Below are 11529 nucleotides of genomic sequence, written 5' to 3'. Positions count from 1 at the left end.
AGAAGAGACTCCAAGCCTGGGCAACATAGTGAATTCCTGTCTCTCCAAAAAATAACAAAATTAGCAGGATGTGGTGACATGTGCTTGCAGTCCTAGCTACTCAGGAGGCTGAGGTGGGAAGATTGCTTGAACCCAGGAGTTTCAGGCTAAAGTGAGCTATGATTGCACCACTACACTCCAGCCTGAGCAACAGAGTAAGATCCTGTCTCTAAGAAAAAAGAAGATGAAAGACATTCTCTCTGTCTCTATTTCTGTCTCTCTCTTTCCCTGTCATGTGAGGACACAGGGAGAAGGGAACCATCTACAGGCCAGGAAGAGAGCTCTCCCCAGAAACTGACCATGCTGACACCTTGATCTTGGACTTGCACGCCTTCAGAACCGTGAGTAATAAATTTCTGTTGTTTAAGCCACCACCCAGTATGTGGTATTTTTTGTTTGTTTTAGAGACAGAATCGTGCTGTGTCACCCAAGCTGGAATGTAGTGGCACAATCATAGCTCACTTCAGCCTCAAATTCCTGGGCTCAAGTGATCCTCCCACCTCAGCCTCTCGAGTAGCTGGGACTACAGGCATGTGCCACCACATCCAGCTTCCCAATTTATGGTCTTTTGTTATGGCAGCCTGAGAAGAGTAGCCCAGGCATGGTCTGATGATCTTACTGGATTGAAGAGATGGGGGTTTGGGGAGGTGAAGGCCACTGGAGTACTCAGGGCCGACCACCACAGCAGACACTGCTGCAGAGAGAGAGTGACCCCTGGACATCTCCAGAGGGTCCTCCTCATGTCTTCAGCTGAGTACTGATCAATGCATGCGTGAGACAAGACTCAGCAACAATTTTCATCCTTCACTTACTTTATTCCTCAGAAGTTCTTGACACAACTGATTTACCTCTCCTTTTTTTTTTGAGATGGAGTCTCACGCTGTTGACCAGGCTGGAGTGCAGTGACATTATCTCAGCTCACTGCAACCTCCACCTCCTGGGTTCAAGTGATTCTTCCACATCAGCCTCCCGAGTAGCTGGGATTACAGGCCATGCACCACCACACCCAGCTAATTCTTTTTCTTTTTTTTTTTTTTTTTTTTGAGACTGAGTTTCACTCTTGTCATCCAGGGTGGAGTGCAATGGTGTGATCTCGGCTTACTGCAACCTCCGCCTCCTGGGTTCAAGCGATTCTCCTGCCTCAGCCTCTTAAGTATCTGGAATTACAGGCATGCACCACCACGCCTGGCTAACTTTTTTTTTTTGTATTTTTAGTAGAGACAGGGTTTCTCCATGTTGGTCAGGCTGGTCTTGAACTCCTGACCTTGTGATCTGCCGGCCTCAGTCTCCCAAAGTGCTGGATTACAGGTGTGAGCTACCGCAGCTGGCCTCCTCTCCTTCTTAAAGCATTTCTTCCCCTTGGCTTCTGTGAACGCCTTCTTCCTGGTTTTTTTTCTCGTCTTCCTGTCCATACCTTCTGGGTTTTCTTTTCCACAACCTGAGTTTTAAATGCTGAGGGTCTTCATAGCTTGATCTTCAGCCCTATTCTCTTCTTATTCCACATTTGGTTCCCAGCACCTCACATAATGCCCGCCACATACTAGGAGCTCAAATATGTATTGATTGCCTGTTCAGGTAGGTGTTGACAACTCCTAGAGTGTTGTGAAGTTTTTCACCTGTTTCCCAGCCCCATATATCCAACTGCATGAGACGTGCATCCTCTTACATGTCCCTTAGATACCTCAAAATCATCACATCCAAGATAGAATGTGTCATGTGCTCCAGCTGTTCCTCCCCAAATACATTCTGTTCTTTTATGATACTGGAGGCAGGTTGGAAGCACAGGCCCCCCCCCCCCCGCTAGAGACTACATTTCCCAGCCTCCTTTGCAGTTAAGGGTGGTTAGTGACTAAGTTCTTACAGTAGAATGGGAATTAAAGTGATGTAAACAATTTCTGTGTCCTTGCTTAAAAATAATTTTCTTGTCTTCTACATCCTCTCATCTCCCTTCCCATAGACTGGAACACAGACAGAGTGACCACTTAGCTTTGATCCTACAGACTAAGATAGCACTCTAAGACACAACTGAGCCACAGATGGGTCCCTGAGTGACTATGTGGAGCAGAGCTATCCCACCAGTCTGGACTGCTCAACTCTGGAATGCTACTGAAAGAAAAACAAAGTCCTAATTTATTTAAGCCATTGTATTTTTGTATCTCTTGGTCATAAAACTGAAAGTTCTATTCCTAACTAATCTACACACAAACCTGCTTTCCCATCCACATTCATAGAAGAACATACTGTCATTGCTATATGACAAACTTCTTAGGCTGTAAGAAACAGAAATTCCAACTCAAATTGGGTGAAAGAAAAGAGGGAAGTTTCTTGCTTCATAAAATAGGGTTAACTTCATGGGCAGCTTGATCCAGAAGGTAACTTTGTCATCAGGACTTGGTTTCTCAGCTTCTCTGGGTTCTACTCCACTTCCTGTAGACTCATTCTCAGATTGGCTCCTATATGGTAGCAAGATGGTGGCCACGATTCCAAAGTTCACAGCCTCACATCATGAAATGCAACAGAGAAGTAGTTGCTTCTCTTAGAAGCCCCAGCAAAAGTCTCTGTTTTAATGATCTATTGCAGTGTAATAAACCAGTGCAAAGCTTAGTGGCTTAAAACACAGCAATTTGCTGTTTTTCATGATTCTTCAATGGGGTCTGAGCTCAGCTGTGTGGTTGAAGAGCAAGGGTGGGGAAAGGAGAAGAGGGGCAGTGGGGAAAGGGGACAGAAGAACAGGGATGGTGGAATGGGGAAAAGTGGGGGAAAGAGGTGGGGAGGGGAAAGGGGAAAGTGGAAAAGGGGAAAGAAGGGGAGCAGTGGGGAAAAACGGGGAGAAAGGTGGTGAAAAAGGAAAGAAGAGGAAAGGTGGGGGAAAGTGGGGGAAAGGTGGGGGAAGGTGGGAGAAGGGGAAAGAAGAGGGATGGTGTGGGGAGAGGTGAGGGGGAGGTGGGGAGGAAGGTGAAAGAAGAAGGATGGTGGGGAAAGGTGGGGAAAATGGGGGGGAAGCGGGGGAAGTGGGAGAAAGGTGGGGAAAAAGGAAAGAAGAAGAGGACAGTGGCAAAAAGTGGAGGAAAAGGTGGGGAGAAAAGGTGGGGAAGGGAAAGAAGAAGTGGGACAGTGGGGAAAAGAAAGAAAAAGAGGAGAGGCAGGAGCTGTCAGGCCTCTTAAAGGCTCATCCTGGGACAGTCACATGGCACTTGTGCTATAGTCCGTTGGTCAAGGCAAGTCACCATTCCATCTGAGATTGAAGGGGAGAAGAAGCAGACTGCCTCTTGATGGCAGGGGTAGCACATGCACCCAAGGTGAGTGGAGACTGGTGGCTTCATCTTTGGAGACTAGCTACTTGATTACCTGTTGGTTCTGTTGAGTTCTGAAACTGAATTAGTTGGTTTACAGACTATTCTGCTGTGCCAAAGACACCCAAAAATGGAAAAAGGAAGAACAGACTCTGGCAGACAGCTGGTGCCTCTGCCCTGTGTCCATGAATCAATGACTAGAATATGCTGATTGGCAAAATGCCAGTCAAGACACACCCCTGGGGCTAGTGGTGGGGTCAACCCTCCCAAAACTCATTGGGTGCAGGTTTTATTTATTTTTATCTTTTAAAACATTGGGATATAATAGACAAAATGTAAAATTATAACTATTTTTAAGTGTGCAATTTAGCAACATTAAGTACATTCACAAGGTCTTGAAATCATCACTATTATTCATCTCCAGAACTTTATTTAATCACTGCAAACAAAGGACTCTGTACATGTTAAGCATAACTCTCTATCTCAGCCTTCCCTCAGCTCCTGCCTGGTATCTTCTTTCTGTCTCTATGAATTTGCCTATTCTAGGTGTTTATAAGTGGAATCATACAATATTGTGTGTGTGTGTCTGGCTTATTTCACATTTCACTTAGCATTATGTTTTCTTTCTTTCTTTCTTTCTTTTTTTTTTTTTTTTTGAGATGGGGTCTTGCTTTCTCTCCCAGTCTGGAGTGTAGTACAGCAATATTGGCTCACTGCAAGCTCCGCCTCCTAGGTTCATGCCATTCTCCTGCCTCAGCCTCCCAAGTAGCTGGGACTACAAGTACCCACCACCACGCCTGGCTAATTTTGTGTGTGTGTATTTTTAGTAGAGACGGCGTTTCACCGTGTTAGCCAGGATGGTCTCAATCTCCTGACCTCATGATCCACCCACCTAGGCCTCCTAAAGTGCTGGGATTACAGGTGTGAGCCACCGTGCCCGGCCAGCATTATGTTTTCAAGGTTCATCCATGTTGTAGCAGAAATCAGGATTTTATTCCTTTTTATGGCTAAATCATATTCCATACAATGGATAGGCCACATTTTGTTTACCCATTCATCTGTTGATGGACACTTTGGTTGTTTCCACTTTTTGGCTATTGTGAACACTGATGCTATGAACATTGGTGTACAAGTACCTCTTTGAGTCCCTATTTTCAATTCTTTTATTTTTTTTAATTTTTATTTTTTTGGCAGTCTTGCTCTGTCGCCCAGGCTGGAGTGCAGTGGCGTGATCTCTGGCCTGGCCAACATGGTAAAACCCCGTCTCTCCTAAAAATACACAAAAATTAGTTGGGCATGGTAGCTCGTGCCTGTAATCCCAGCACTTTAGGAGGCTGAGGCGGGCAGATCACTCGAGGCCAGGAGTTTGAGACTAGCCTGGCCAACATGGTGAAATCCTGTCTCTACGAAAAATACAAAAAAATTAGCTGGGCATGGTGGCGGGTACCTGTAATCTCAGCTCCTCGGGAGGCTGAGGCCGGAGAATCACTTGAACCTGGGAGGTGGAGGATGCAGTGAGCCGAGATTGTGCCATTGCACTACAGCCTGGGAGACAAGAGTAAAATTCAGCTCAAAAAAAAGAAATAGGCAATTACTCTGCTGAGTGTTAGGAACTCCAACCACTGGGAAAGCCCAGGGGGCCGATGGTGAGCACACACCTCAAGTCATACTGTGGATTAGACCTTTGGAATGTCTTCAAGTTTACCCTTCCTTTCTTTTCCTGTGTCCCCCCTGCCTCTAATCTCACCCCATTAGTCTGAGTCCTCTGAGAAGGAAATGTCAGGATGAGATTAAATTGTGCAAGGATTTTATTAAAGAAAACACGTGTAGTGGGGAAACAGGGAGGGAGCTGAGAGGGTTGGGATGTAAGTCCAGCCCCAGGTGAGAAAGAGAGGGAAAGAGCGTTGGGTAGAAGGGTCCTAGTTGACCATGCAGTCTAAGGAGGGTTTGGTGGGGTGCTGGGGAGTCCTTAAGCCAAAGTCCACTCAGAGAAATCCCATGTCTCCTAGGAATGGGCCTGCCTTAGCACCCTGCTCATGGCAAAGTCATCAGATGGGGGCATCTCAAGGGAACTGTGTCCTTGCTGCAAACAGAGCACAGCAGTGCTTGCTCAATTAGGATCCCTAGAGTTGGAGGCCTGTGAGGCTCATTCTTGTCCTGCCACAGCCCCCACAGGGCTACCAGAGGAGTGCAGTGATCTTTCTGAAGTGCAGTCTCACTATGCCATTTTTCTGCTCAAATGCCTTCCAAGGCTCCACGTTGCCCTTATTGTCTTTAGGCTGATGTTCTCAGCTCTTTTGTTTGTTTGTTTGTCTTGCTCTGTCGCCCAGGCTGGAGTGCAGTGGCGCGATCTCAGCTCACTGCAAGCTCCACCTCCCGGGTTCACGCCATTCTCCTGCCTCAGCCTCCCGAGTGGCTGGGACTACAGGTGCCCGCCACCACGCCCGGCTAATTTTTTGCATTTTTTTAGTAGAGACGGGGTTTCACCGTGTTAGCCAGGATGGTCTCGATCTCCTGACCTCGTCATCCACCCGCCTGGCCTCCCAAAGTGCTGGGATTACAGGCGTGACCCACTGGGCCTGGCCTGTTCTCAGCTCTTTATCTTAGGTGTCAAGGTCCTGCTGGGGGAGGGGAGCAATTTACCTGTGTGCTCTCTTGCCCACCTGTCCTGAGCCCTACTCCCACCTTGGATGCCTCAACTGCACTGGGCTGATCCCTTGTTGCTCTGAGACGTGCTATCCTTTTTTTTTAAAGACAGAGTTTCGCTCTTGTCGCCCAGACTGGAGTGCAAAGGCGCGATCTCAGCTCACTGTAACCTCCACCTCCCGGGTTCAAGCCATTATCCTCCTTCAGCCTCCCAAAGTAGCTAGGATTACAGGCACCTGCCACCATACCCAGCTAATTTGTTTCCATTTTTAGTTGAGACACGGTTTCACCATGTTGGCCAGGCTAGTCTTGAACTCCTGACCTCAGTGATCCACCTGCCTCAGCCTGCCAAAGTGCTGGGATTACAGGTGTGAGCCACCGTGCCCGTGCCTCTTTTATTCCTCCACACCTTTGCCCACGCTGTGGGCCTCTGCCTGGATAGCCCTTCCCTACATCTCCCAGCTCCAGTGTTAAGTGCTTCCCTCAGATTCCTAGGTTTAGTCAGCAGTGTCCCTCGCTCCATCTGTGGTAAAGGCCCAGATCCTCTGGAGTAGACAGAAGATTCCAGGGGCTGTGTCGGGAAAACAGGATAAACAACCTCCACAGTCCTCCGAGACTTCTCTTGAAGGGACAGATATCTCTTCAAGTCCCTTTGGGGCATATGCGCAGAAGTACATGTGCAGAAGTATCAGTTTGAAGGCTGATCATATACCATGCTTTGATTATTCATTCACCCATTGATGGACACTTGTGCTTCCCCTTTTTGGCTACTGGAAATAATGCTGCTGTGAAAATGGGTGTACCGATATCCCTTCAAGTCCCCTTTGGGTGTGTGTGCAGAAGTAGAACTGCTGGATCATATGGTAATTCTATTTTTAGTTCTTCGAGGAATCACTATACTGTTTTCCATAGCAGAAGTTGAAATTAAATTTTAAAAAAATCTTCCCGGCACAAGCTGGCTTGTATGGTTTTGAAATCCGTACTCTCGCCCTCCCTCCTCTCTCCTTTGATTCTGTGCTAGATCAAAGCAGAGATCTAGCACACAGCATCCAGGACAGCCAAAGACCAAAGCCCATCCCCTTCCACATCACCTCCTCCTCACCCCTCCACTTTTCAACGCTGCCTTCCTGGGCTCCAGATTCAATGCTTTATTTTTAGCCCACGCATTGGACTGGGGCTCCAGGAATGCACTTGATGCCTGAGGTGTAATCAGACCCCTGCGTGGACCGCTTTTAGCTCCTGTCTTTAGCTTGACATGATAAAAAGCCTTCAACAAAGCAGCTGTAAGCTTGTGGGTTGCAGGTCTGATCCAGTTTTATTTAACCACTAATAATTTGAATTTTTTTTAAAAAAAAAAGTGGTCTGGGTGCGGTGGCTCACGCCTGTAATCCCAGCACTTTGAGAGGCCAAGGTGGGCGGATCACCTGAGGTCAAGAGTTCAAGATTAGCCTGGCCAACATGGTGAAATCCTGTCTCTACTAAAAAAAAAAAAAAAAGTACAAAAAAAAAGCCAGGAATGGTGGCAGTTGCCTGTAGTCCCAGCTACTCGGGAGGCTGAGGCATGAGAATCCTTTGACTCTGGGAGGCAGAGGTTGCAGATCGTGCCATTGCACTCCAGCTCGGGCAACAGAGTGAGACTCCATCTCAAAAGAAAAGAAAATAAAAGAAAAGAAAGTGGCCGGGTACGGTGGCTCATGCCTGTAATCCCAGCACTTTGGGAGGCTGAGGCAGGTGGATCACGAGGTCAGGAGATTGAGACCATCCTGGCTAACACGGTGAAACCTCATCTCTACTAGAACTACAAAAAATTAGCCGGGTATGGTGGCACGTGCCTGTAGTCCCAGCTACCCAGGAGGCTGAGGCAGGAGAATCGCTTGAACCTGGGAGGCGGAGGTTGCAGTGAGCTGAGATGGGGCCATTGCACTCCAGCCTGGGCGACAGAGTGAAACTCTTTCTCAAAAAAAAAAAAAGAAAAAGAAAAAGAAAAAAAAAAGTAAAATAGGCCGGGCGCGGTGACTCAAGCCTGTAATCCCAGCACTTTGGGAGGCCGAGACGGGCGGATCACGAGGTTAGGGGATCGAAACCATCCTGGCTAACACGGTGAAACCCCGTCTCTACTAAAAAAAAAAAAAAATACAAAAAACTAGCCCGGCGAGGTGGCGGGCGCCTGTAGTCCCAGCTACTCGGGAGGCTGAGGCAGGAGAATGGCGCAAACCCGGGAGGCGGAGCTTGCAGTGAGCTGAGATCCGGCCACTGCACTCCAGCCTGAGTGACAAAGCGAGACTCTGTCTCAACAACAACAACAACAACAAAAAGTAAAATAGACATAACATAAAATTAACCACCATAACCATTTTTAAGTGTACAGTTCAGTGGCGTTAAATACTTTCACAGTGTTGTGCAATTATCACAACCATCCATATCTAGGGCTCTTCTCATCTTCCCAAACTGACACTCTGTTTGGGAACATTAAACACTAACTCTCATTCCCTGTCCCGCAGCCTCCGGCACCCACCATTCCACTTTCTGTCTCTATCAATCTGACTACCCTAGGTACCTCATATATGTGGAATCATAACTGTATTTGTCCTTTTAACATAATGTTCTCAAGGTTTATCTGTGTGGTAGCATGTGTCAGGATTTCTTTTTTTTTTATTTTTACTTTTTTTAGAGACAGAGTCTTACTCAGCCACTGGAGTGCAGTGGTATGATCATGGCTCACTGTAGCCTCCACTTCCTGGGCTCAAGTGATCCTCCCACCTTAGCCTCCTAAGTAGCTGGGACCACAGGCATGTGCCACCATGCTTGGCTAATGCTTTTATGTTTTGCAGAAGTGGAGTCTTGCTGTGTTGCCCAGCCTGGTCTTGAACTCCTGGGCTCAAGTGATCCTCCTACCTCAGCCTCCCAAAGTGCTGAGATTACTGGCATGAGCCAATATGCCTGGCCAGAATTTCCATTTTTTTCCCCTTTGGTTTTTGTTTTTTTGTGAAGTCTCAAATAATTTCCCTTTTTAAAAGCTGATAATATATCATGCTTTGTTTATTCATTTACCCATTGATGGACACTTGTGCTTCCCCTTTTTGGCTACTGGAAATAATCTTTCTGTGAAAATGGGTGTACAGATATCCCTTCAAGTCCCTTTTTAGCATATGCACAGAAGTAGAACTGCTGGATCATAGGGTAATTCTATTTTTAGTTCTTTGAGGAATCACTATACTGTTTTCCACAGCAGAAGTGGAAATAATAAAAAAAAAAAAGTTGCCAAACTCTAGATTTGGGGCTTCTGCTAAGAAACTGGAGATCTGACCCCAGTGGTCTTGCACTTGCAGAACCAGCCTCCTCAGGCCCCTCAGAGACACCTCCCAGCTGAACAGTGCCCTTTCCCCAGAGGTCTGGGTCCCAGCTCTGGAGGACCCTCTCTCAATCTTCTCATACTTTATTTATTTATTTATTTATTTTTATTTTTGTTATTAAAAATCAGTCTTTTATCTTTTTTTTTTTATACTTTAAGTCTAGGGTACATGTGGATAACGTGCAGGTTTGTTACATATGTATACTTGTGCCATGTTGGTGTGCTGCACCCATCAACTCGTCAGCACCCATCAACTCGTCATTTACATCAGGTATAACTCCCAATGCAATCCCTCCCCCCTCCCCCCTCCCCACGATAGGCCCCGGTGTGTGATGTTCCCCTTCCCGAGTCCAAGTGATCTCATTGTTCAGTTCCCACCTATGAGTGAGAACATGTGGTGTTTGGTTTTCTGTTCTTGCGATAGTTTGCTGAGAATGATGGTTTCCAGCTGCATCCATGTCCCTACAAAGGACACAAACTCATCCTTTTTTATGGCTGCATAGTATTCCATGGTGTATATGTACCACATTTTCTTAATCCAGTCTGTCACTGATGGACATTTGTATTTATTTATTTATTTATTTATTGAGACAGAGGCTTGCTCTGTTGCCCAGGTTGGAGTGTAGTGGCACGCTCTCGGCTCACTGCAGCCTCCACCTCCCAGGTTCAAGTGATTCTCCTGCATCAGCCTCCCAAGTAGCTGGGATTACAGGCATCCACCACCAAGCCTGGCTAATTTTGGTATTTTTAGTAGAGATGGGGTTTCACCATGTTGGCCACGCTGGTCTCGAACTCCTGACCGCAGGTGATCGGCCCTCCTGGGCCTCCCAAAGTGCTGGGATTATAGACTGAGCCACCACACCTGGCCTCTCACTTCTAATAGTGCCAACCTCTTTTCTTTTTCCCTCTAACCCTAGGCAGTTCCCTCAGTTACACTTTGTGATACCACAGTCCCTTTTTGTCTTTCCAGTAGTCCTGCACCTGGTTAACATGTCCCCTCTATTACATTCACTCTGTTAAAGCACCTGGTGTGGTTTTCATTCTCTTGGCTGACAGATCCCACTCAGCTGGTGTTCTCACCTGAAATTGCTAGACAGCAGCTGCCCACTTTGGTCAGGTATATGCTCTTCTGTTCCCCTATTCCTGCTCCCTACTTTTTTCATTTTTATTTTTTTGATACAGGGTCTCACTCTGTCTCCCAGGCTGGAGTGCAGTGGTATGATCATGGCTCACTGCAGCCTTGACTTCCTAGGCTCCAGCGATTCTCCCACTCCAGCCTCCCAAGTAGCTAGGTCCACAGGTACACACCACCACACTCCTGAGCTCAAGCAATCCACCCACCTTGGCCTCCCAAAGTGATGGGATTATAGGTGTGAGCCACTGCGCCCAGCCCCCATTTTTCTACATCTTGCCGACTCTGCCTGCCTGACCCTAAGGGGATCTGATTTGTGTTCCTGTCTACTATAATAACACCCATTGACTGAGCATGACCTATGTGCCAGAGTACATACTTACGTAAAGTATTATGCACAGACTCTGGCACATAGGTCATGCTCAGTAAGTATCTCATGCAGTTCTCAACATAACACTGTAAGGTGGGCACTGTTATGCTCCCCATTGTACGGATGAGAACACTGAGGCTGGGAGAGGGGAGGACTTGACCAAAATCACAGCCAGGGCCAGGCTCGGTGGCTCACGCCTGTAATCCTAACACTTTGGGAGGCCGAGGCGGGTGGATCACCTGAGGTCAGGAGTTCGAGACCAGCCTGGCCAATATGGTGAAAACCCATCTCTACTAAAAATACAAAAATTAGCCGGGCATGGTGGTAGGTACCTATAATCCTAGCTACTCAGGAGGCTGAGGCAGGAAAATCACTTGACTGTCGGGGGTGGAGGCTGCAGTGAGCTGAGATTACATCACTTCACTCCAGCCTGGGCAAAAGAGCAAAACTCTGTCTTGAGAAAAAAAAAAGAAAAGAAAAAAATTAAAGCTAATTTTTTTTTTTTTTTTTTAGTAGAGACAGGGTTTCACCATATTGGCCAGGCTGGTCTTGAACTCCTGACCTTGTGATCCACCCGCCTCAGCCTCCCAAAATGCTGGGATTATAGGCATGAGCCACCACACCTGGCCAGAAGTTACCTTTCTGAGTTTTGAGAACAGCATGTCTGTGACCATCAAGAACTCAGTTCAAGTTCAGG

This window comes from Papio anubis, chromosome 2 (genome assembly GCF_008728515.1).
Source record: "Papio anubis isolate 15944 chromosome 2, Panubis1.0, whole genome shotgun sequence".
NCBI classification, from domain to species: Eukaryota; Metazoa; Chordata; class Mammalia; order Primates; family Cercopithecidae; genus Papio; species Papio anubis.
Note: the sequence above shows the minus strand (reverse complement) of the source record.